The sequence below is a fragment of the Pteronotus mesoamericanus genome, unplaced genomic scaffold (genome assembly GCF_021234165.1).
Source record: "Pteronotus mesoamericanus isolate MK-2021 breed Mesoamerican mustached bat unplaced genomic scaffold, CSHL_Meso_final contig_35, whole genome shotgun sequence".
NCBI classification, from domain to species: domain Eukaryota; kingdom Metazoa; phylum Chordata; class Mammalia; order Chiroptera; family Mormoopidae; genus Pteronotus; species Pteronotus mesoamericanus.
Window position 1 is genome coordinate 126321 of NW_026555139.1, and position 22249 is coordinate 148569.

Below are 22249 nucleotides of genomic sequence, written 5' to 3' on the forward strand. Positions count from 1 at the left end.
AGCATTTTCTTGGATCACAATGGCTTGAAACTAGAAATCAACCTCAAGAAAAAAAAACCCAAAAAACATTCAAATACATGGAAGATAAATAACATCTTATTAAATAATGAATGGGTTAACAATGAAATCAAGGAAGAAATCAAGAGTTACCTGAAAACAAATGAAAATGAACACACACCAATCCAAAACCTATGGAACACAGGGAAGGCAGTCCTGAGAGAGAAGTTCATAGCTATACAGACTTACCTAAATAAGACAGAAATATCTAAAATAAGTAACCTAACCTTACACCTAAAAAACTATAAAGACAAAACAAAGCCCATAGCAAGTAGAAGAAAAGAAATAAGATCAAAGCAGAAAGAAATGTCGTAGACTAAAAAATAAAATAAAATAAAATAGAAACAATATGAAAAAATCAATGAATGCAGGTGCTGGTTCTTTGGAAAGATAAACAAAATTGACAATCTTTAACCAGACTCATCAAGAAAAATAATGAAGACCAAATAATATGATATTAGAAATGAAAGAGAAGTAACAGTTGATCCCACAGAAATACAAAGGACTGTAAGAAATTACTATGAACATATTTTATGCCACAAAAATTGGACAACCTGGGTGAAATGGATACATTTCTAGAAATATATTCTTCCAAAACTGAATAGGAAAGAAGCAGAAAATCTGAAATGATCAATAACAACTAGTGAAATCAAAGCAGTAATCAAAACACTCCCAGCACACAAAAACCCTAGATCAGATGGCTTTGCAGGGAAATTTTTACCAATCATTAAAAGAAGAACTAACACCTATACTTCTAAAACCATTACATAAAGCTCAAGAAGATGAAAGACTGCCAAACTCTTTTTACAAGGCCAGTATTATCTTATCTTAGGATAATAAAGACATAAGAAAGAAAGAAACATACAGGTCAATATCACTGATGAATATAGACGCTAAAATCCTTAACAAAATATTAGTAAACAATATATACATTAGCAATACATTAAAAAGACCAGGCATCAGAAGTCCCATCCAGGAGAGGAGAGGCCTGGATGAATAAAGTCACTAGGAGGATAAAAAGGCAGCAAGTGGCATAGAGATGGCAGTGTACACCAGACGGGAAGCAGTTGCTGGCTGGGACAGTGCCAGAGAGGGAGCTGGGTGACAACTGGAGCTGGGAGAAGACATGGGATGTGACTGGCTGTGACCCTGATAGATTCTCCCCTGGTCAGAGTTGGACTGTGGAAAGCCGGGCAGTGGCTAGAAGTGGCAGTGTTACCAAAGGGGACTTTTTTCCAAAGGAGAACTGAGCTGCTGTGTAGGTTCTATGCACAGGCAGCGGCAGGGCTATCAAAGAAGGAGTGTAGCTGTGATTTGCTCCCACTGGGGAGCAAACCTCATGGATCGATCAAAGGCAGGCAGCAGGGGCTCAGAGAGGCAGTGGCACCCAAAGACGCTTTTTTCAAAAGGGGAACTCAGCCATCGTGCAAGGATCTCATGTATACAGGGGCCAAACCAATATCTAAGAGAGAAGACAGGATGCAATTTGCCCCCATTCAGTGCACCTCAAGGACTGATCAAAGGGGTGCAAAATGAGGTGAATTGCCTGTGCTGGCAGGGCGCAAATGCGTGGAGTGGACAGCGAAGGCAGCACAGTGCTCTGAGAGCATGAACTGGAAACTGAGCACCTGTGATTATTGTAGCCCAGACTGAGCCCCCATCCCTGTGGAACCACAGGAAAGGTAAAATGGAGCTCCACCACCATCTGCCTGCAGGATCCAGGAAGATCTATAAAACAGGTTGGGCAGGTTTTAAATCAGCAGGATGCTTTTTTCTTTCTTTCAAAAGTAAGGCAATAAGACCAGAGACTGCGAGAAAACCAGAGACAAATCCAGAAAGAAGTCAGAAGGCGAGACAAATTTCACTTTCTCTCCTTCAGAACTTACAAGTGTTTTTCATTTTTTATTTCTCTTCTTTTCATTTATTTAGGGTTTTGTTTTGTTTGTTTTTATTGTTTGATTTAATTTTTGTATTCTCCCTTTCATATTGCATTTTAATTTTTCTTCTTTCATTTGACTCATATTCCAAATAACACACTACTCTTGGTCTTTTATTTTTATTTTTTTATTCAGATTATATATTTCCTTTTTTTTTCTCATTAAACTGTTTTAATGGGTCTCAAAATTCTGTGACAGATTTTGGTCAAGTTGTTTCCATTAAAGAGTACTGATTTTAAAAACTAATAACTTAAAAACTGCCACACACAAAAAAACCAAATCGTCCACAAAACATTCTCCTTTCCTTCTGACGGTTTTACAATGCATTGTAATCATTAACCAGTCTTTTACTATTAAACTTAAGTGGCCAAATGAGACAACAGTTCTGAGACTGTTCTTCCACCACTGATTAAGACTGGGGTGGGAGGTGTTGGGGATAATATTCATTTAGCCTTCTGAGCTTTCTGGGCAGACTTGGTGACTTTGCCAGCTCCAGCTGCCTTCTTGTCCACTGCTTTGATGACACCAACAGCAACTGTCTGTCTCATGTCACGAATGGCAAAGCGGCCCCGAGGGGATAGTCAGAGAAGCTTTCAACACACATGGGCTTGCCAGGAACCATATCTACAATGGCAGCATCACCAGATTTCAAAAACTTCGGGCCGTCTTCCAGCTTTTTCCCAGAACGACGATCAATCTTCTTCAGCTCAGCAAATTTGCAAGCAATATGAGCTGTGTGACAATCCAGAACAGGTGCATAACCAGCACTTATTTGGCCAGGATGGTTGAGGATAATCACCTGAGCTGTGAAGCCAGCTGCTTCCATTGGTGGGTCATTTTTTCTGTCACCAGCCACATTGCCATGATGAACATCTTTGACAGACACATTCTTGACATTGAAGCCCACATTGTGCCCAGGAAGAGCTTCACTCAAAGTTTCATGGTGCATTTCAACAGATTTGACTTCAGTTGTAACATTGACTGAAGCAAAGGTGACCACCATGCCAGGTTTGAGAACACCAGTCTCCACTCGGCCCACAGGGACAGTACCAATACCACCAATTTTGTAGACATCCTGGAGGGGCAGATGCAGGGGTTTGTCAGTTGGATGAGCTGGTGGCAGGATGCAATCCAGAACTTCAAGCAGCATGATTCCACTGGCACTGCCATCTTTGCGGGTGACTTTCCGTCCCTTGAACCAAGGCATGTTAGCACTTGGCTCCAGCATGCTGTCGCCATTCCAACCAGAAATTGGCACAAATGCTACTGTGTCAGGGTTGTAGCCAATTTTCTTAATGTAGGTGCTGACTTCTTTAACAATTTCCTCATATCTCTTCTGGCTGTAGAGAGGCTCAGTGGAATCCATTTTGTTAACACCAACAATCAACTGTTTCATACCCAGTGTGTAAGCCAGAAGGGCATGCTCACAGGTCTGCCCATTCTTGAAGATCCCTGCTTCAAACTCACCAATGCCAGCAGCAACAATCAGGACAACACAATCAGCCTGAGATGTGCCTGTAATCATGTTTTTGATAAAGTCTCTGTGTCCTGGGGCATCAATGATGGTCACGTAATACTTGCTGGTTTTGAATTTCCATAGGGAGATGTCAATGGTGATACCACACTCACGTTCAGCTTTCAGTTTATCCAAGACCCAGGCATACTTGAAGGAGCCCTTCCCCATCTCAGAGGCCTCCTTCTCAAATTTTTCAATGGTTCTCTTGTCGATCCCACCACATTTGTAGACCAGATGGCCAGTAGTGGTAGACTTGCTGGAATCTACATGTCCAATGACAACAATGTTGATGTGAGTCTTTTCCTTTGCCATTTTGGCTTTGATTTAGTGGTGGTTTTCTCGACATCTGTGTTCTGGCGGCAAACCCATTGTGAAAAAGCTATCTATTTCTTATTACACAATTGTAATTCCAAATACTACACACACCTTGCCCTGGTTTTAATCCCTTTAGCCATCTTCCTGGGATTTATTACTGTTATGGTAAACTTTATTTTCTCTCACGTTATGCCAGGTTTCTATCCCTTATTCTCACCCGTTCTCTTACATCTAACTTTGCATAAGTGCTCTTCTTTCTTAAGTCAGCTCACATTATTTTTCTCCCTCTAATAAGAATCTTATTTTCCACCTTTTATAAACAGTGGTTAGTTGGGTGAAATACCACAGTTATTTTTGTACTTCTCCAAATGAGATACTCTTTGTTCACCATTTGTTTGTAGTTTAAATCCCATAGAATACTCTCTGGCTGTCTTACTCCATTTCACATTCCCCCTGTCCCAGAGCAGTTAAGTGAGGAATATTATTCCATTGTGTTCTCTCTCTTTCTCTCTCTTTTTCCTTTTATCCACCTCTCTCAACCTGTGCTCTACTCCTTACTCTTATTAGTTTGCTTCCCCCATCCTCTTGAAATCACTATTCTTTACTGTAGGTATCTCATATTCACTATTCACTTTTCTACAATATGATGGGGGGTGGGTACCACGTCCTGCACAGAGTCTCCACTGCGGGTTGCTGCAAATGAAGGAAATAAGTCATTCCAGACACTTCTCAGTCTGCCAGGAAAAGGGGGCGGTGATTCCCTCTAGTAGAGAAAGCCTTGAGCCCTTCTCTTGAAGTGGCTTTTATAAAGAACAACATGCACAGGGGTATACAGCATGCATGCAAAGCTCATCATCAATGTCAAAAGCTTATGATTGAAGGAACACAGAGATTTGCCTCAGGTCAGGGTCTGGTAGATAGGGTGGCACCCATTTGGCCCTGAAACCTGGGAAACTGATTACATTCTATGCTTGACCCCAAGCATGAGTACTCCTTAACTCAAGGGTATTCGTAGCAAAGTAAGTTTCATAGGATTTAATGCATTTATTTTCCAGGCCTAATTGTCCCCAGGAACTGCCCGATCCAGTTTAGGGCTGTACCTGCCTTTACTATTGCTTCACTGACCCAGTCAGGTGGCAGGCAGAGCAGCCAAAGGATTAGGAGACTTCTTTCAGATGGAATGAGGACTCTGACCATGACAAATACGAGGGGCGAGGGTCTTTTGCCCCTTCTCCATGTCCCCCAAGTCCTTCCCTGATGGCCCCTATGTGACTGTGCCTGTCTTAGGTTGCCCCCTGCCATCGAGGAGACTTACCCATCATTGGCTAACAAGCCGTCCTCCCAGGCCAAGCAGGATGATGTGAGGGAGGCAGGTTCTCCACCCCTGCCAGAGGGACAGGTTTTTTCTCCTCAGTGGCCTATTTTACCAAGGCCTCCTTGCTCAGCTCCAGCTTGGGGCCCTCTCTTCTATTGGTGAGGCTATAGTCCCTGAAACCAGGCGGGACAGTTCCCAACAATATCCTTATTCTCATTCCCCCTTTATCAAACTTCATTCAGCTGTCATAGCTATTGACCATGCTGTTCTTTTCCTGCAATTTTGTTCATGTTGGTCTTATACCTTTTCAATTTTACTTCAAACCTTATACTATACTCTTCCCTTTGCTTACCCCATTGTTTCCATCACCATTTTGTGTTTTACATACATTTTGAATTTTGTTATCTCCCTTTCTTTGCCTCAGTTCTATTGCAACACTTATCAAATCTCCTCCCTCTTACCACACAACATGTTTCCACTTTTAGTCATCTCATATTCCCTTTGTCATATCTTACACTACCCACAATCACTCTTCACCTTTATTGATCTTAGCTCAATTGTGGTTGAGATTGCTGATGTGGTAGGGGGTTCTTTTTGCTGGCGTAGGGTTGATTGTCTAGTAATCCTGCTTTGTTATTCAACACCTGTACAATAGCATGCAAGACAATTTGGGAGTTGTGATGCCAATAAACTGCTGGAGGGGAGAAACACACCAACAAAGAAGCCACCAACAGGTAAAGCCCAACTACAACAAAAGAGTCCATGCAAACAGAAGAAAGGTCAACCCTAGAGCATACAGACAACGAGATCAAAGAGACCACACCACCACAGAAACTCTATCACAGAATTTCACCCCACTAAGACAGCTGGCAAAGCAGAGCATCTGAAAGAGGAAAACAAACAAAAAGAGTCATCTAAAATGGAAAGACAGAGAAAGAACCCCCAACTGAAAGGAACAGAAGACTCCCCAGTAAGAGAGCAAAATGAAATGGAGCCAACTATCAGACATAGAATTTTAAAAATAATGTCTTTAAGGATGTTCAAGGAACTCAATGATAACTACAAGAAACTGAGTGGGAACTACAACAGCATGAGAAAGGAAATAAAAGCTATAAACAAAAACCAGAAACAAAATTACAACTGATATCTCAGAAATACAAAGGATTGTAGTAAATTACTATGAACAACTATTTGCCAAAAAAATTGAAAACCTGGGTGAAATGGACATATTTCTAGAAACATAAAATCTCCCAACACTGAATAAAGACAAAGCAGAAAGCTTGAACAGACTGATAACAGCTAGTGAAATGGAAGCAATAATGAAAAAAAAAAAATGCCACCACACAAAAGTCCTGGACTGAATGGTTTCACAGGAGAATTTTACAAAACTTTTCAAAACTTTTCAAAGTTAATCTCTATCCTTCTCAAACAATTTCCAAAAATCCAAGAAGAGGGAAAACTTTTCAAAACTTTTCAAAGTTAATCTCTATCCTTCTCAAACAATTTCCAAAAATCCAAGAAGAGGGAAGACTCCCAAATTCTTTTCATGTGGCCAGCATCAGTCTAATCACAAAACCAGATAAAGACACAACAAAGAAAGAAGACTACAGGCCAATATGGCTGATGAACATAGACGCTAAAATCCTCAACAGAATATTGGCAAACCACATCCAGCAGTACATTAAAAAGATCATCCAATGTGATCAAGTGGGATTCATCCTAGGGCTGCAAAGATGATGCAATATTCACAAATCAATAAATGTAATACCTCACATAAACAAAAGGAAAGACAAAAATCACATGATCATATCAATGCATGTGGAAAAATCATTTGATAAGGTACAACACCTATTTATGAGAAAAACATTCAGCAAAATTGGAGTAGAGGAAGCACACCTCAACATAATAAAGTCCATATATGAAAAACATACAGCTATATCATGCTCATCGTGCAAAAACTAAAAGCTTTCCCACTAAGTTTGGGAATTAGACAAAGGTGTCCACTTTCACCACTTCTATTCAACATAGTATTGGAAGTTCTACCCACACAGATCAAACAAGAAAATGAAGTGAAAGGCATCCAAATTGGAAAAGAGGAATTAATGATGTAACTGTTTTCAGATGACATGATAGTGTACATAGAAAACCCTGTAGGCTTCTCCAAAGAACTACTCGACCTCATAAAAGAATTTGGCATAATGGAGGGATACAAAGTCAATATCCATAAATCAAAGGCATTTTTGTACACTAACGATGAAATATTAGAAACATAAATCAGGAGAAAAAATCCCATTTGCTGCAGAAGTAAGAAAAATAAGGTACCTAGGAATAAACCTAACCAAGGAGGTAAAAAACCTCTACACAGAAAACTACACAACACTGAAGAAAGAAATTAAGGAAGACACACATAATGAAAGCATATAGAATGTTCACAAATTGGAAGAATTAACATCATCAAAATGTCCACACTACCCAAAGCAATTTATAAATTCATCACAATCCCTATCAAAATACCAATGACGTATTTCACAGACATAAAACAAAAATTTCCAAAATTAATATGGAACCATAAAGGACCCCCAATAGCCACAGATATTTTAAATTAGAAGAACAAATTATTAGGAGGAATCACAATACCTAATATCAAACTATATTATAAGGCCACTATAATCAAAACAGTCTGGTACTGTCATAAGAACAGACACATAGATCAATGGAACAGAATAGAGTCCTGAAGTAAACCCATGTCTCTATGGTCAATTAATATTTGACAAAGAGGGAAGAAGCATAAAATGGAGTAAAAATAGTGTATTCCACAAATGGTGTTGGGAGATCTGGACAGGTATATGAAAAAAAAATGAAACTCAACCACCAAATTACACCATACACCAAAATAAACTCAAGATGGATAAAAGACTTAAATAGAAGTCACATCACCATATAAATCCTAAAGAAGAACATAGGCAGGAAAATTTCAGATATTCCATGCAGCAATATTTTCACTGATATGTCCCCTAGAGCAAGGGACATAAAGGAAAAAAATAAACAAATGGGACTTCATCAAAAGAAACAGTTTATGCTCAGCTAAAAAAATTAGCATAATGAAATGAGTACCAACTATATGAGAAAATATATTTGCCAATGATACCTTGGACAAGGGTTTGATCTCTAAAATGTATAAAGATCTTGCATGACTCCACACCAAGAAGATAAATAACCAATTAAAAAATAGGCAAATAACCTGAACAGACACTTCTCCAAGGATATATGGAGAGCACTGAGACACATGAAAGGATGCTCAGTATCATTAGCCATCAGAGAGATGAAAATTAAAGCCACAATGAGATTCCACTTCACACCGGTCAGAATGGTCATCATAAACAAATCAACAAACAACAAGTGCTGGTGAGGTTGTCGAAAAAAAGGGAACCCTAGTATATTCGTGGTGGGAATGCAGACTGCTGTAGCCACTATATGGAAAACAGTATGGAATTTCCTCAACAACTAAAAGTAGAGCTGTCTTTTGACCTGGCAATTCCACTGCTTGGAGTTACACTAAGAATCCTTAAACACCAATTCAGAAAAACGTATGCACCCTAATATTCATAGCAACATTATTCACAATAACCAAGTGCTGGTAACAGCCTATATGGCCATCAGTAAATGAGTGGATTAAAAAATGTGGTAGATTTACATAGTGGAATACAACACATCAGAAAGAAGGATTTCCTACCCTTCATGACAGCATGGATGGAACTGGAGAGCAATATGCTAAGTGAAATAAGCCAGATGGTAAAAGACAAATACCATATGATCTCAGCTATAAGTGGAACCTAAACAACATACAAAGAATCGAGAAAAATATAACCAGAGACATGGAAATGAACTGACAGTAACCAGGAGGGAGGAAAGAGGGTGATAATGCAGGAAAGAAGAGGAAGGATCATCAAGGAATGTGAATAAAGTACCCATGGACAAAGACAAGGGGGGGCAGGATTGAATGTGGGTCATGGGGTTGGGTCAGGTGGAGAAGAATAATGTGGGCATAATGGGGACAATGGTAATTGAACAACAATTAAAAAAAGAGAAACTATTAAAAAAAGAGAGAGGAAAAAAGATATTTCATACTACCGGAAAAGAAAAAAAGGCTAGCATAGCAACACATATCTGAAAAAATGGACTTAAAACTAAGGCTATAGTAAGAGACAAAGAAGGACACTACATCATCATAAAGGGAACAGTCCAACAAGAGGACATAACACTAGCAAACTTTTACACAGTCAAGAAAGGAGCACCTAAATATGTGAATCAAATACTGATGGACATAAAGGGAGAGATTGACAGAAATACAGTCATAGTTGGATATTTTAACACTGCACTGACTTCAATGGATAAATCTTCCAAACTGAATATCGAAAAGGAGATTCTGGCTTTAATCAACACACTAGAGCAAATGGATGTTAATCGAAATCTTCAGATCGTTTCACCCTCAGGCAGCAAAAAATGAATACTTTCCAAGTGCACATGGAACTTTTTTAGAGTGGGCCACATATCAGGACATCAAACAAGTCTCAAAAAATTTAAGAAGACTGAAATCACATCAAGCATCTTCTCTGACCACAATGCTATAAAACTAGACATCAATAACAAGAACACTGAAAAACACAGTAAGACATGGAAGCTAAATAACATGCTATTTAAAAGTAATGTATCAACAATGAAATCAAGGAAGAAATCAAAAGCTACCTTGAAACAAGGGAAAATGAGAATACAGCTATCTAAAATCTGTGGTACACTGGGAAAGAAATCCTAAGAGGGAAATTCATAGCATTTCAGACCTATGTAAAAACAAAAACAAAAAAATAGGCAAAAGCTCAAGTAAACAAACTAGCTTTACCCTTAAGGAACTTGAAAAAGAATAACAAAGCCCGAAGTGAGTAGAAAGAAGAAAATGATAAGGATCAAAGTAGAAATTAACAAAATGCAACCTTAAAAAAGTGATACAAAAGATCAGTGAATCAAAGAGTTAGTTCTTTGAAAAGATAAACAAAATTTACACAGTTTTAACCAGACTCATCAAGAAAAAAAGAAAGAGGACTCAAATAAATAAAATCAGAAATGAAAGAGGAGAAGCAATAACTGACAACAAATATAAGACAATGTAAGTTAATATTATGAACTATATGCCAACAAACTGGACAACCTGGACTAAATGGATAAATACCTAGTAAATACAACCTTCCAAAGCCGAATTACAAAAAATCAAAGAATCCAAATACAGATTACACTTAATAAATTGAAACAGTCATCAAAAAATTCCCCAAAACAAAAGACCTGGACCAGATAGCTTCACAGGTGAATGTCACCAAACATCCACAGAATATCCAGCATCTCTCCTTAAACTATTCAAAAAAAAATCAAGATGAGAAAGTATGCCCAAACTCATTTTATGAGGCCAGCATTATCCTAATTCCAGAACCACATAAAGACACTACAAAAAAAGAAAATTATAGCCAATTTCCCCGATGAACATAGATGCTAAAATTCTCAACAAAACATGAGCAAACCGAATATAGCAATGCATCAGAAAGACACACACCATGATCAAGAAGGGTTATTAATTTTGGGAATGCAAAGTTGGTACAGCATTAGCAAATCAATAAATATGATTCACTACATAAACAAAATGATGGATAAAATTCACAGGATCATATCACTAGATGCAGAAAAAGCATTTGATGAAATCCAGCACCCATTTACTGTAAAAACTCTCAGAAAAATGGGAATAGAGGAAACATACCTAAACATAACAAAGGCTATATATAACAAGCCTACTGCTAGCATCATACTTAAAGGGCAAAAACTACAAGCGTTTCCCTTAAGACCAGGAATAAGAAGGGGATGTTCATTTTCACATCTCTTATTCAACATAGTATGGGAAGTCCTAGCTATAGCAATCAGAGAAGAAGAAGAAATAGAAGTCATCCAAATTGGAAAGGAAGAAGTAAAACTGTCTTTATTTCTAGATGACATGATACATAGAGAACCCCAAAGATTCTACCAAAAAACTACTAGAACTGATAGATAAATTCAGTAAAGTAGTAGGAGCAAAATTAATATCCAGAAATAAGCTGCATTTTTATATGCCAATATTGAACAGAAAGGGAAATTAAGAGAATGAGCACATTCACAATTACTTCAAAAAGAATAAAATACCTAGGAATAAATGTAACCAAATACATAAAACACTTATACTCAGAAAATTATAAGTCACTGAAGAAAGAAATTTAAGAAAATAGAAATTAAGTGGAAGCATATACCATGTTCATGGACAGGAAGAATTAACATCATTAAAATGTCCATACTACCCAAAGTAATTTATAGATTCAATGCAATTTCTGTCAAGAATCCAATGACATATGTCACAGAAGTAGAGCAAATGTTTCAAAATTTATATGTAACCACAAAAGGCATTGTATAGCAACAGCAATCCAGAGAAAAAAACAAATTTAGAGGAATCATGTTACCTAATATGAAACTATACTATAAGGTCATGGTAACCAAAACAGCATCGTACTAGAAGAAAAACAGACACATAGATTAATGGGACAGAATAGAGAGCCCATAAATGAACACACTCCTTTATAGTCCATTAATACTTGACAGAAGCATCAAGTACATACAATGGGCTAAAGATAGTTTGTTCTATAAATGGTGTTGGAAAAGTGGACAAACACATGCAGAAAAATGAAACTAGACCACTTTCTTACACAACAAACAAGGATTCAAGGTTTATGGATGGATTAAAGGTTTAAATGTTAGATTGAAAATATAAAAATCATGGAAGAAAAAAACACTGGTGGCAAATCTTGGACATTGCTTATAGCACTATATTATCAGATATATCTCCCCATGTGAGGGAAACAAAAGAAAAAGTAAACAAATGGGACTACATCAAGCTAAAATTTTTGTACAGAAAAGGAAAACATCAACAAAATAAAAAGACAACCCACATAATGGGAGTGCATATTCACCGATATATCTGATAAGGGGTTAATATCCAAAATTTATAAAACACAAAACTCAACACCAAAAGAAAAAAAAACAAACAATCCAATTAAAAAATGGCAAATAACCTAAATATAGGTCATTTATAATATTTATAATTTAGGTTACTTATTAATTTATAATTTATAATTTATAATTATTAATTTATAATTAAATTACAAATTTAATTATAAATTAAATTTATGATTAACCTAAAATTATAAATAACCTAAAAATTGTATAGGTTATTTATAAATAACCTAAGTATAGGTTATTTATAATATTTATAATTTAGGTTACTTCTTATTAATTTATAATTTATAATTATTAATTTATAAATAAATATTTATAATATTTATAATATAGGTTACTTCTCCAAAGAGGACATACAGATGACCAATAGTCATATAAAAAGGTGCTCAAAGTAACTAATCATCAGTGAAATGCAAATTAATACCATAATGAGATATCATTGTACACCTCTCAGAATGGCTATCACCAATAAATCAACAAACAAGTGCTAGTGAGGAAGTAGAGAAAGAGGAACCCTTTTGCACTGTTGGTGGGAATACTGATTGGTGCAGCCACTACGGAAAGCAGTATGGATATACCTCAAAAAATTAAAAATGGATCTGCCTTTTAACCCAGTGATCCCACTTCTGGGGATATATCCAAAGGAACTCAAAAACACTAATTTGAAAGAAGAGTAGCACCCCTATGTTCACTGTAGCATTATTTACAATCACCAATATATGGAAGCAGTCCAAGTGTCCATTAATAGGTGAGTGGATTAAACAATTATGAGATATTTACAAAATGGAATACTGCTTGGTTATATAAAAGAGGAAAATTTTACCCCTTATGACAGTATGGTTGGGCATAGAAAACATTATACTAAGTGAAATAAATCAGTCAGAGAAATAATATAGCATTTAATCACACTCATATGTAGAATCTAACGAACAAACTGAACTAAGAAAAACAGAGACAGGCTCATGCATAGATAGAGCAGGATGACAGCTAAGGGAACAGGACATTAGGGGGTGGAGGTGTTGAGCAAAAAGAATAAAGGACTCATGGACATAGACAACAGTGAGGTGACTGTGGGCGGGGAGTGTGTAAGGGGACTAAATGGTAATGGGTAAAATACAATAAAAAACTAAAAAATATAAAATAAAAATAAAATAACATTAATATGAAAATGTTAATGCTCAAAGACCCAAACTCCCCAGTGGTTTACATTTGAGGTCTTTTAAAAGAATGGGAAAAAATAATGAGGTAGTCATAGGCTGTGTTGATTGGTTAGTAATGATGTAAGTTCCATGATCTTCTTAATCTGATTTATTTCTCCCCAGGCATCACCCTGATGCAGGCATTCCATTGAAGGTCTGTGACCCACTGCAAGTTCTCAGATTTTCACAGAAAATAATTAAAATGTGAGCTAGCATAGAGTTTAAAGTGAATTAATTAATGAAGCAGAAAAACAAAGAATGGTTACTCCACAGACAGAGCAGCCCTTCCCTAGAAGGATTTGCTTCTTTTATGAGGCTCATCTAATTGATGTTTAGGGCATTCAGTACAAGGGAGGAATATTCATAATTTTTCTGGGAAAGTGCTAGAGACTTCTCAGAAGAGCACCATCGGCCATTTTGTGTCCTTATATGTTGTGTTGCAGCCTCTCTAGGCTGGACAGGTCCACTGGGAGCTTGGCTACACAGAAGAAGATGCATGGAGACTTGGGGATGCTTGACATATCTTTATTTGGGAGAGTCACACAGGTACAAGCCCAGTCTGGGGATATCACACAGGCCACAAAGCCTGTGTCTGTGCTGCACACAGGCCACAAGCCCATGTCCAAGTTGGCACCCAGACTCCCCACCTCATCCAAAGTTCCTATCCCTTAAATACTAGCCCCAAAGTGGGCAACAGGCCAGAAAGGCGAGGTAACTATCATGAGCTGCACATGCAAGCCTACTCAATACTACAGGGCAGTTTATTGCACCCAGGGCTCAAGGCCATGAGACCCAGCTCGAGGCTGTGGGAACACTGCTTTATCAGACCCCTTAAAGGTTGTGAGGAGCTGCTCCCTCCAGTTACCCACACATCTAGGTGAAGGAGTTAGATTGCCTCCACCTACCCTACATATGGGCTTTCAATTTTTGATCATATTGGCTCACGGCGTGTCATTTCAAATGCTAATGTATTACAATGAGTGTTTAATGAGTCCAGGAGGATACTACAAGGTCAAATTCATTGCCGTGTTGAATTGAGCAAACATTCTGCGAGCTGTAAGCCAGGAATTCATCTTACTATGTTAGTTCTTGTGTTGTTGGTGGGACTCAGGCTCTACCATAGAAGTGTGAGGAAGTTATTCCAAAAACTCACACACAGGAGATTGAGATGTGGCAATGTTTATTTGGGTAAACATAAAAGCTGCCTGCTTGGTTTCCAAAGTCTGATCTCCCTTTGCTTCACCACAGAAAACTTCCAACTGTGTCCTCAACAGGCCAAAAATAAAAGCCAGTGTCCTGAGTTTATGCTTCAGAGTAAAGCTTAGTTTTTGGAACTCATGTGATCTGCTGCAGGCCCTGGTGGTTGCTAATCCCACATGATCACTTGCTCCTGGGAAAGACAGCATCTGAACAAACAGTTCTTGTGCATTACTAGATTGACAGGTGAAAGAGCTTCTTGTTGCCCTGGGATTATATTAGCTTGGCTTTGGGATGGACCAAGTGCTTTTGCAAAATGACCAATTAACTTCCCAAGTGTTTGCAGGCTTTTGATAGGTTTAAGCCTCCTAGTGAGACTGACAGGCCTCTATGACCAAGCACTTCTCCATGTACCACTCCCAACAACACAGTACCATAGAGGGAAGGAAGGAGTGTTAATCTCCTTGATGGAGAAATGCTGTAATCCTCTGAGGTGTGAAGCTGTAGCTTTCTGGTGAAGCAAACAGGCTCATGCTCCCCAATTTATTAAGCTCAATGTCTAATTTCCTTTTCTCTGTTTCTTATATTAATAACTAGTTAACTACTTCCAGTAATAATCTCCCCCTGAAGACCTTGAGCCTTGTAATCTTACAAGGGTAAATGGATGAAGGTCTCATCTTCTGTAACTGCCTCTTCCTTCCCATTCTCAGTCCCAGATGGTCTTCTTTCCTGCTAAAGGAAAAAAATGGAGACAAAAAGGGGAAAGGAATCCATGCAGGGAAGAGGAATATTTGCTATCCCTGGAAATGGGCCCATGTGATGTTTGAGGATGGCATTGTCTAGAGGATGACACTGCTGGACAAGTTGGCATGGCTGATGTATTCTAGAGGTAATGAAATTTAACAAGGAAGTCAAGATACGTAGTCCAAAAATGAGAATTATAGCAATTCTCAAAGGTCTGGTGAAAGATAACAACTAGGTGATAGGGAGAGAGACTAACTCTACAGTTTCCCAGTTTAAGTTAAAGGAGTGACTTCCCTAGAAGAAGGTATGTCACACCTGTCTAGAAGCTTACTGTTTACCATACTTAACTCAAATTATACTGAGGGAAACACGAAGATTTCCCATGTGAAGAACAGCGGACATTTTTTGGACAAAAAATGGAAAGTAGATTTAGGTGAAGCCAGTAAGGCCACCCCATACTTCACCCACTCAAGCATCTGGTCCTTACAAGTCAATCCAGCCAAACCAATGAGTCTCATTTCAGAAGGCAGTGATGCAGGGACACTTCTAAAGTGAGGCTTATATTTTGTAAACAAGCAACCAGGTAATTATGGTTATAGTCATAAACTCTATGGAAACAGAAGGAATAACACCAAGGTTGATGAACACAGCAAATCATAAAATGGTTTCTAAGTTTGTGGACTAAGTCAGCTGAGACTTCCAAACAAAAGGCTGGCTGAAATAAAAGCAAGCAGTGACAATTTGATAGATCCTACTTGTCTGCATTTTGAACATCTCTGGTAATGTCATCAAGTGCTGAAGTAAATTCTATATGGCATACATAGACACAGCCTTAGAAAATGCTTATTTCCCAATAATTTCTAGTCCAAAGATGGGAGAAAAAGAGTGAAACATAAGTTTGGAGAGTTGACGACAATTAAAAAGTTTCAGGAACCAGTTTTGCTTACAAGTAAACACAAAACTTTGGAGACAATTGCCTGTACTAGAATTCAATACCCACAATCAGGCATTGTGATTTCCATTGAAACACAATTTTTGTCTTTAAAATTACCCTCATTCACGCTGTTGCAAAATGTAAGAGTTTCTTCTTCTTTTTTTTACAGCTGTGTAGTATTTCATTGTATAAATGTACCACAGCATTTTTATCCACTCATATAATCCCAGAGGGACAAAGATGCTCTCTCTCTCCCCCTCCCTCCAACCTGGTGGCACACTCTCACCCAGGAGTGAGTGACCATGTGGGTCTAGCAGCTACTGGGGCCTGCACTGGAGAGAAAACATTAATTCTTGTAAAAGAGGGAGATAAACCTTCATCCTCATAAAAGAGGGATATTGGGTGGCTGAGGGAAGCATGAGCATCCTCAGTGCTTCCTAACCCCGATCACAGACCAAAACCCCAATCTGTTTGTGTCGGCCATGCAATTCTCCCACGGCAGGGCTCTGCCCCTCCTACCCCAGGGGCAGAGATTTTGCAGAAGCAGTAATATAATTTGTTCAGGTGTAAAGTTTTACCAACAGTCAGTGGTGATAAAGCACTGTAATTTGGTTTATTTAATTCCACATGAGTTATTCTGAAGGTCTCAGGCCCAACTATTGCTACAGATTTACATCCTTGTGTTTGTACCAGGAATGCCTAGTACCTCCAGTGCCTTAAGTAAAAACACTCATAACTTGCCTTTAGCAGCTGGGCAAAGTCTAGTAGCCTTGGTCTTTTAGGAGGTAAAGTTAGGCAGCCTCCCGTAGGACCTAGGATGAGGGGAAGCATTCCCTAATAACCTAACCAGATAGAGAATTAACACCCCAGGCCCTGGCGGTAAATTCCATTGGCCTTCTCCAGAGAGGGATTAATAAACATTCAGTCAATTTCCAAAATTAATGAGCACTTACATCTGAGGCTTTAATTTATTAGGTATACTTATAAAAATTAATGAGAACTAAAATAGTGGTGCCATGGAAGCACAGACAAGCAACTGTGCTTGCATCAGGAGCTGCATGCAGTGGCTGCGAAACCCGAGTGGACAATCTGGCCAACAATGGAGGCTTCTGCCACCTTAGCAACATGTAATTGCTTAGAAACTCTGGCATTGGGATTAGGGCGAGACACCAGGGTGTGGGGCAGCTGCAGCTCTAGCCAGTGGCTTTTTCTGTGCTTAGGCTACATGAGCCTTTCTCCATGTGCTGGAGAAGCACTATAGCCTGCACCCCTCTCCTGGCACCAGGGACCAACTGCCAGAAAAGAAAACATCCCCATGCCACATTCTGAGCAGCAGACCAAAGTGCAGTCTGAGGTACAGGGACCAACAGACCTGTGCTTCTAAGCTGCAGGAAGTTGGGAGACCACACAGTCTGTGACAGGAAGAAGGGAAATGCAAAAAAGGGAGAAAAAAAAAAAGCTGTGTGCCTATGTTGCTCACAGTCTGGGCTGGCATTAGCTATGGGAGGGGCCCCATTTTGTCACTGGGTTGGGGGTGCTGCAGAGAATGGGATGGAGCAGCTAGATGCACTTAGGGTTTGGCATGCCAGGAGTAAAATCCAAGTCAACAGTGGGTGCATGACCACTGTCCTCATTGTGTGTTCTCCTGGTACCCCTCTGCCCACTGCCCCACAGGTTCTCGAAGTGCTGGGGCTGGTCTCTGTGTAAGACAGGGCTTTCTCAAGCCTCTGTCTGAGCTGCATGGGCCTGAAACAGAAAGGAACTAAACCAGAGCAACATGGGTTTTTTGTATTATTTTGTTTTACAAAAAAACACAGCTCCTCTCCCTCTTCCTGGTTCCCCAAATGTTGTCAGTGGAAATCAGTCTCTTCCACAGGATTGCAAACAAAGCATTCCAAAGACCCAAGCAAAGGAGACTGTGGTGTGACAAGGTTTATTTGGGTGGAAAGAGAAGCTGCCCCCAGGGTTTCCCATGTCTCATTTCCCTCTGTCCTGCTATGGAAATAGTCCAACCATGTCCTTAGCAAGGCCAAAACAAAAGCCAGTGTCCTGAGTTTCTGCTTTATATTAAAGCTTAGTTTTTTAGAGCCCACACCAGCTGCTGTAGACCCAGTAGCTGTTAGAGCCACATGGTCACTCACTCCTGAGTGAGAGTATGTTACCAGGAAAGAGGGAGGGAGAGAGAGAGTGTATCTTTGTCCCTCTGGGATTATGTTAGCTTGGGTTTGAGATGGACCACGTGCTTTTGCAAAATGATCAATCATCTGTCCAAGCTTTCTCAGGCTTTTGATAGGTTTACACCCCGCAATGAGGCATATACGGTTTATCGTCTCCCCTTCATCGCCTATGTTCTGGTACTGAAGGGGCAAAGGAGGAGTGTTAATCCCCTTGGAAGAGAAACGCTGTAATCCTGCAAAGTGTAAAGCAATAGCTTTCTTGTGAAGCAAACAGGCTCATGCTCCCCAGATTATTAAGCTCAATATCTAATTCCCTTTTCTCTCTTTCTTATATTAATAACTAGTTAACTACCTATGGTAACACTTGTAGCCCTTATTGGTTACAGCTATTTTGCCACATATCCTATCTAAATCCTGCCCTGGGCCTTTGTTTCTGATATAGAGAGGTCTTACTGTTTGTAGACAACCCTAAGATCTGCAAGCCATCTTGGGGTTGTGTGTCACCGATAGAGAAGGAAAACTTCTACTCCTCTGGTGCTTAGCAGGCTACATTGTTTTTATAACTTAAGCAATATAGTGCCTAAAACCTGTTTTATAGGCCAGTCTCCAGGCTCCAGGACACGGCTGGATTATTTCCTATTGCTTTAACTAGAAATCTTGATGGCCAGTTTTGGGGGTAAAAATATACTTTTTCTCTCTTCTTTAAAGTTCTAGCTGAGCTAAAGATCAAATTAAGAGACAAATTAACAAAAAAAAGTACAAAATTTATTATATAAGTACACATTTGGGGGCCTTAAGAATAGAAACACAAATAAGTATTAAGCAATTGAGATTTACATTCCATTTTGAAGCTAAGAAAAAAGGAAGTTGTTATTCCAGACTTCAAAGGGTAGGAAAGCCATTCACATGGGGATGAAAAAGGAACTGTGTGGTAAATAAGATTGGCTGGGCCATGTCCATGAGAATGACCCTCCTGGAGCAAACTTTCCATCTAAATATCTTTTAGGCAGTTAAGGGGATGATGGAAACATCAAAGATTTTTTTTTCTGAGTCTTTTGTTTCTTAATAATCAGCTTCAAGTCAATATCCCAAAAAGCATATGTAGAAGTCACAAACTCTTCCCTTCACAGTGGAACCACAACTCTTAAGTGGGCTAATTCAATGAGACTACCTGAACTCTAAATTCAAAAATACATAGTCTTTTAATCAAATTTATTGAGTATTTAAATCATTCCCAAGTAAAATAAAATACTGAAACATTGTTATATCAATCTAAAGGTATTGATTTTTGACTTCTTATTCCATAAAGAATAAAAGATACATTTGAATCTGTTAATAAAAATGTCTTGTACATTTGAATCTCTTAATAAAAATGTTCCATGCTTTATACCTTTTGGCATCTCCGGGGTACACTGGAAGAAGAGTTGTCTTGGGATACATACTAAATATATTGCAACACATAATTACAAAAAAATCTCATAATGTTTTAAGTAATTTTTTATTTTGTGTTGGGCTGCATTCAGAACCATCTTGGGCCACATGCAGCATGCAGGACATGGGTTGGACACCCCTGCTTTATAATGTTTTTTTCTGATGGAAGTCCTGTTCCTGAAAAGCAACTTGAGACACGTGTTATATTATCTATAGTAGTTAAGAATTACTATGAGTCCTGTGACCCTGAATCATATCTCAGATTAGTGTTTAGTCTATCATTATACATTGTTTGTTGTGTTTCGCATGTCTCTAATTTTTAATTAGCAATTACTGAGCCTGTTGCCTACCTTACCACTCAAGTCAGCTTCTGCTGTTATGGAGCTGGGAAGGGGTGCTCATAGAAAGGTGCTTGCTGACATTTAAATAGTCATGTATACAAAAACAAAACAAACAAATGTTACAAAGCTCACCAAAACTGTAAGCAAGCAGAGGGCACCTTGGTGAATAACCCAAAGATTAATGGTAAAAGTAGCAAATATTTATTTACAATGTTTCAACCATGAGGGAGCCTAGAGCACTCACTCTCTGAGTGGAGTTTAGAGCACCTCAGCTGGGAGCCCTCCTTTCCCACAAGACCCAGCACTTCCCATGCTCTCCACCAGACTATAAACCACAAACCCTGAAATTTCACCATTTCCTTATCTTAGACTGGCTGTGCAAACAGTTCTCCAGTTCCTCTGTAAGTTACCAAAGTTGCCATCCTCATACAGCAGCTCTCTCTTTCAGGATCTGGTAACATGGTCATCAGTCTCCATTTTAATAGTCCAGAAAGGCATGTGAAGCATTACTCTGGATCATGGTGAAACTCAGAAAAGGCACAGGTTAATAGTCCAGGTAAAGTCCAAGTCTGCAGGGGAGCATGTTGGAAAGAAGTCCTTTGCAGCTCCCCAGGCTGCATGGCCTCCTTCCTCACTATAAACTACATCTTGCTTTTCTTTTCCTTGCTAAGCCACATAGCAGAGAGCAGAGCGCAGAAAGAGAAATCCTCATGGTTCTGCTATCCCTTTCAAGCCGCCTGGTCAAGAGCACATGGCTGCCCCTGCTTGAGTTTAAACCCCTGCCAGGATCTTACTTTGTAACCCCATTTCCGACCCCTCCCACAGGCAGCTGCACCTGCTTATCTTCTGGTTTCTTCCGCTTTTCTTGGCTGCCACTGTTTGTCAGGGCAGGTTTTAACCCCATGACATAGGGGAACCACCTTCTTGCTACTTGTGCAGGTGCAGCAACCAGGGAAGGCTTCCTGGCTATGTCATGGGTCAAAGCTATGCCCATCTCCCTGGATCTAAGTGCCTGACACAGCTACTTAACATAGCTATGAAGCAAGCCAAAATTTATTGATAAGCAAAGTACCTCTCAACTGCAGGTGCAAGTATTGTGGGTTTTTTCCCTATATTCCTGAGCACCCCAAGTTCTGAACCTTGTTCCACACTTGTTACACTACCACCACAACAAAAGAGAATATCAGTCTGTAATTCACATTTGATGTAAAAATTAACTACAAATTGATTTTAGACTTAAAATTACAAAACTTCTACATGACTATAAGAAAATATTTGTGATCTTTACTCAGGCAAAAAGTGTTTTATGTTTGTTTCACACCAAAATTAGGATCCATAAAAGAAAAAGTCAATGTTAGACTTACTTTATTATTTTGAAAACGTTTGCTCTATGAGAGATATTGGAGAATGAAAAGACAGGCACATACTGGCAGAAAATAGTTGCAAGTCACATTTCTGACAAAAATTTATATCAGAATATCTAAAGAGTTCGTTAAAACAACCATAAGATAATAAATAATACAACAGAAAGATTGACGAATGATCTAAATATGTCACTAAGTAAGATACATGGCTAGCATATAAGCATGTGAAAATATGCACAATGTTAGTTCATAGGGAAATACAAATTTAAAATGTTAACATAAGAAATGCCCAAACCTGTGCCCTGGCTGGTATGGCTCAGTGGATTGAGTGCTGGCCTGCAAAACAAGGGGTCACAGGTTGGATTCCCAGTCAGGGCATATGCGTAGGTTGTGGGCCAGGTCCCCAGTAGGGGGTGCTCAAGAGGCAACCACACATTGATGTTTCTCTCCCTCTCTTTCTCCCTACTTTCTCGTCTCTCTAAAAATAATTTATATTATATTTATAGAAATGTCCAAACCTGTAAGAATTTTTTAGTTTATCTGAGCCAAACTGATGACAATTGCTTTGTTGAAGCTAAATCTCAACAAATTGAGAAAATTCTCCAGAAAATGGCAGTTTTACCACTTATTGTATACTTTAGA

At 38.9% G+C, this 22249-nt stretch overlaps 1 pseudogene; it reads right to left on the reverse strand.

Annotated features, from left to right (window-relative positions):
- Positions 1-2399: 2399 nt before the first annotated feature.
- LOC129073158 (elongation factor 1-alpha 1-like) lies at positions 2400-3822 on the reverse strand (annotated as a pseudogene).
- Positions 3823-22249: the final 18427 nt, after the last annotated feature.